This window comes from Ursus arctos, unplaced genomic scaffold (genome assembly GCF_023065955.2).
Source record: "Ursus arctos isolate Adak ecotype North America unplaced genomic scaffold, UrsArc2.0 scaffold_4, whole genome shotgun sequence".
Taxonomy (NCBI): Eukaryota; Metazoa; Chordata; class Mammalia; order Carnivora; family Ursidae; genus Ursus; species Ursus arctos.
The window spans coordinates 57,040,247-57,045,709 of record NW_026623056.1 but is presented as its reverse complement, the minus strand read 5'-3'; the positions used below and the strand labels follow the sequence as shown (position 1 = coordinate 57,045,709).

At 37.1% G+C, this 5,463-nt stretch overlaps 1 pseudogene; it reads left to right on the top strand.

Annotated features, from left to right (window-relative positions):
- The first annotated feature begins 4,382 nt into the window (after window positions 1–4,382).
- LOC113256185 (MICOS complex subunit MIC27-like) lies at window positions 4,383–5,056 on the top strand (annotated as a pseudogene).
- Window positions 5,057–5,463: the final 407 nt, after the last annotated feature.

Genomic DNA, 5,463 nt, shown 5'->3' with positions numbered 1-5,463 from the left:
CTTGCCTTGATGTTGATGCCTGCTCAGTGGTCAGGGTAGGGGTAACTGAGGGTTGGGGTGGCTGTGGTAATTTCAAAATAAGACAACAACTAAGCTTGCCACATCAATGGACTATTCCTTTCACCTGAACACTTAGAAGGATTTGTAGAGTTATTAACTGGCATAAATTTAATACTGTTGTGTCTCAAGGAATACAGAGGCCCAAGGAAAAGGGGAGAAATAATGGAACAGAGTTGATGGAGCAGTCAAAACACACAACATTTATGAACTAATTTCACCGTCTTGTATGGGCAAGGTTGTGGTACTCCAAAAACAGTTCTAACAGTACCATCGAAGAGCAAAGATCATAGATCATAACAAATATAATAATAAAATAAACAAATATTGCAAGAATTACCTAAATGCGACACAGAGGCACCAAGTGAGCAAATACTATTGGAAAAGTAGCACTGGCAGACTTGCTTGTAACAGAATTGCTACAAACCTTCAATTTGTAAAAAAAAAAAAGCAAAAACAAAAACCCACAACAAAACAACAAAAAAAACCCTTATTTGTGAAACACAATAAAGCAAAGTGTAATAAAATGAGGTCTGCCTGTATGTGACCAAATCTTCCCGATCATCTAGTAATCTTGTCATTCAAAGTTCACTTCAAATTGGTTTGGGGGGGGGACTTCCAAAAAAATATCAAACTACTTTTGATTTAGTTATTTGTAAATTGTTCTTTACAAAATCGCCAAACATGATTATTTGCCACAATGTGGCAATACACACACACACACACACACACACACACACACACACACACACACAGAGTTGGGAGACCTGAGTTCTATTGTGGTCTTTACAATTGAGTGAATTTAGATGAGCGATTTAATCCCTGCATGTTACTTAACTCATTTGAAAAAAAAAAAAAAAAAAAAATGAAAGGTGAATTTTGTGATCTGTAAGGAATTCTTGAGCTTCGGTAAATGGTGGTACAAATACATCACATCAGTTAAAATGGTAAAACTCATCTAAATGTGACTATACTGCCTGAGAAAATTCTTGTACATGAAGCACACTTTTTATGATAAATTGCCCCAAAAGAGCATCAAAGCAAGAAACCACAACCTGCATCCTGCCAGATAGTAAAACTGTTTATACTTACAAATTTTGAGTCTGAAATATAAACAACTTATTACTTAGAAATCAGCATGACCATTTCTAAACTGTAGCCACACACCTAAACACCCATCCTCAAATACTTGAATTCAAAGCCCAATTCAGTGTAAATATTTTCAAATAAAAATTAGGCAATTCTTTCCATTTCCCTCCAGTGCAGTACAAAGATTATATGAACTATATCTATAAAATAAGCATTAAGAAAGAGGAGTACCGAAGCGAAAATAGAAGGCAGTGATTGTTCAGGACATGAGGGTTCTAGAATTTAAGGTGTGGAAGAAGTAAGTTGTGTCCAACTTTCTCAAGTGAGGCAAAAGGGGAAGACCAGCAATTTCCTAAGGCATTAACTGTAGTAAATGGAGATCTGTGCTGCTGTAGGCCCCAGTCCAGGACATTGCCTAAATTCCCCAGTAAGAAAATCTTCCAGGGGCGCCTGGGTGGCGCAGTCGTTAAGCGTCCGCCTTGGGCTCAGGGCATGATCCTGGTGTTCCGGGATCGAGCCCCACATCAGGCTCTTCCGCTGTGAGCCTGCTTCTTCCTCTCCCGCTCCCCCTGCTTATGTTCCCTCTCTCGCTGGCTGTCTCTGTCAAATAAATAAATAAATCTTAAAAAAAAAAAAAAAAATCTTTCAGAAGTGTCAGCTCCAGCCATGGCAGTGACATACCTGATTAGTTCATTGAAGGGCCACATGAAGGCTACCATTCATAGATATTATTGAAGTAATATGAAGTGGGATCATTGGATATCAATACCAGGTGAAATATATGGGTACAACAATTTGACTGAATTCATCTTTTACCACATGAATAAAAACCACAAAAAAATTTATCTCTATAAAACAAAAACCAAACTAAGTTTTAATTCAAATAGGCAGCTCTTTCTCAAATCATCAGCTGATCTTTCCAGTCAGATAGTCTCACTCTTGCTTCAAACTCCAGATATCATTTGGCTGTTTTTATGCCACTTGTCATTATCATTGTAGTATAGTGATTTGTGTTGTTTTTTTTTCTGACTTCATCCTATCCCTAAACTTGCCTATTTAACCCAAAAGTACAGGAATTATTCCTCATATCTTTCAGCATTGCGCAGTACCTACTATATACTTAAATGTTTCTTGCTTAAATGGCTGGATGAATAAGTATTCCAGTTTAAACAAAATAAGGTAAAAGAGTCAACCCCAATAGTAATACATCTTTTAAAAATTATTAGACTAGAAATGAAAACCATATTTTCATTATATCTGTAAAACGTTATCTCTTAAACTATGAAAACAATAAAAATTAAGATTGATAAAGCTGGGCGGGTGGTAGACAGAAGTGTTCATAATGTTATCCTTTCCATTTCTCTGCATATTTGAAATATCTCAACTTAAAAATCTATGGGATACAAGGCAGTGTTAATACTTCATTCTATGCACAGTATATAACTTAGACTCAAGTTCCTTGTCTCATATAACTATTTTTAAAAAACAATGTAACAGCATGTCACCAATCTGAAGATATGTGACATAAACTACATAAAACTCAATCAGAAACCAACATACAAAAAAAGACCTCTGAAGTAAATAAAATTGGTTTTAGAGATTTTGAGAAACGGAAAGCACAGATTTACATGACCAAAAAGCCACTTTTTTTTTTTTTAAGATTTTATTTATTTATTTGACAGAGAGAGAGAGACAGCCAGTGAGGGAGAGAACACAAACAGGAGGAGTGGGAGAGGAAGAAGCAGGCTCCCAGAGGAGAAGCCCGATGTGGGGCTCGATCCCAGAACACTGGGATCACGCCCAGAGCCCAAGGCAGACGCTTAACAACTGCACCACCCAGGAGCCCTCAAAAAGCCACTTTCTTAACACATTATCCTACTAAGTATAGCTACTTAGCTCTCCTAGCTTATCGAAGATTCAAAGGCTCAAATGTTTAAAATGGACACAATAGGAAGGCTAGGGAAATATAAAATTTAGAGTTATCCAGGGATAGTTTGATAGAATATATCATTTAAGAAGCTTTACTATGCACAGGATAATACTTTGTGATCAAAATGGGAATACTCTGTTCTTCCGGGTGGGGAGTGAGGCAGTCAATTCTACACACAATCTCTAAGAATTCAGAAACATGGGACCCTTGGGTGGTTCAGTCAGTTAAGCATCTGCCTTCAGCTCAGGTCAGGATCCCAGCGTCCTGGGATCCAGCGCTGCACCAGGCTCCTAGCTCAGCGGGGAGCCTGCTTCTCCCTGTCTGCCACTCCCGCTGCTCGTACTCTCTGACAAAATCTTAAAAAAAAAAAAAAAAATTCAGAAACATAAGGTTTATATATCAAAGCACTCTATTTGTATGATAATCAAAAGTTTTAAAGTTTGAAAAATAAAACGTGACTTGGTTCCACATACTTGGAACATCTTATTTCTTAATTCTGAGGTCAATTCAACCAAAACAATTTTTTGAATCCCTACTACATGCCATAAATTGCTTATGAGGTACAACTATGATGGGAAATTTTAATGAATTATAAAAAATATTAAATGAAAGAACCCTCAATAAGGCCTATTTTGTGGAATCACGTTAACAAGGTGCATTATTCAAATATACAAGTCAACTGAAATATGAAATGAAAATTTCATTGAATGTATTTAGAGGAAATGAAAAAAACTGGAGAAGCATAAAGGGCCTGTTCTTCAAAGGGAAGTGAGTCATAGCAAGTTTTCTGCAAGAATGCCATTCTATTCAAAAGCAATAAAATGCCTCTGCCCAGAAGGATCTAAAACAAAGACTCTGATATTAATATATAGCCCCACCATCAGCTTTTGATCAAATGAGCATGACATAATCTAGCTGGAGCTATCTTCCCCTCATTTAAAAAAGGGGAACAAAAAAAAAAAAAAAACCCAGTTTGAAAACAAGAGCTACAATAGCAAGCAAAGCCACGAAGATTTAAGAAGCCAAAGAAAGCTACTCATAAAGTGAACACATGTGATTTTTAGAGTTTTAAGGATCTTTGAGCTTCACTTAGTCCAAACCTCTTATTTTACAGTTGAAAAAAAAAAATGATTTGCTAATGATTATTCAGCTTCAGATATATGCGTGGAACCCAGAGCTTCTGACTGCCAGTCTACTTTGACAGGATACCTTTCAAAACTTACAATAAATTAAATAAAAACTGAGTTGAACTGTTTTGTCCCTCTCTGCCCACCATAGGAAAACTCAGACAGAGAAGGTCACAGATATGGCAGTTGTTAGGATGGGAAAGCTGACGACCATACCTGCAGGTCTGATATGTGCAGCTATAACTGCATGCGACTAATAAAACCCAAGCAGCTCCCCACATATACTGCACCACCTCTGCTGTCTAAGTATGTTGAGAAGCAGCCTGCGTTTACAAACGGGCTTTGCATCCATCCACACTACAACTGGTCATTATATTGGCTGGTGCAAGGGTGTTTATGTGTTTGAAAAAAGTGGGATAATGGATACAGTAAAATCTGGAAAAGGTTCTAGGATTAACAAAATGGCTTATCCACTGGGACTGGCCACTGTATGAGCAACTGTTTGCTACCCAGTTCAGTCAGTAATAATTGCAAAGGTAACTGGGAAAAAGGCATATACCACAAGCCAGCAAATTTAGGAAGCAGTTAAATCATTGCAGACAAAAATCAGCAAGAGTCATTTCCTAAATCTAAAGAAAAAGCTAAGCTAGGAAATTCTGCTGAAACAGAAATACCTGTAAAAACAATGGACAGCCTGAAATACTCAGTGCCCTTGCCAACAGAACTCAGCTCTGAAACAAAGACAAAATCAGAATCCACCACGGGTGCTACCCAGTTTATGCCTGACCCCAAGCCCATGGATCACGGCCAGTCCCATCCAGAAGATGTGGAGCTGTACAGCACTAGAAGCTGAAATGGTCTGTGTAGAGAACGACAAGATGTGTGAAGTTGAAAATAATGATGAAAAAAATCATGTAAAGAGTAACTGTGACACAAAGAGTATAACTTTGGGGGGGTATAACTTTCTAAATGAAGTTTTTTCCCCTCACATCTTCTAACGTAATGTACACTTTGACCAATCACATAAGGGATTAAAATACAAACTGAATTTAATCCAAACAATATTAAATGACTGATGAAGAGGCAGAAGTAGAAGTATTGGGATGCATTTAATGATTTTAAGGGTGTTTATAAAAAACAGAGTAAATATATGACCACTGATGAAATATGTGTATATATTTATACATATACATATTTGCTTTAGTCTTTTCAAATTAATGTAAGCTAAATTAGAATGGTGTGTAGAAGGATGTGTTCCCC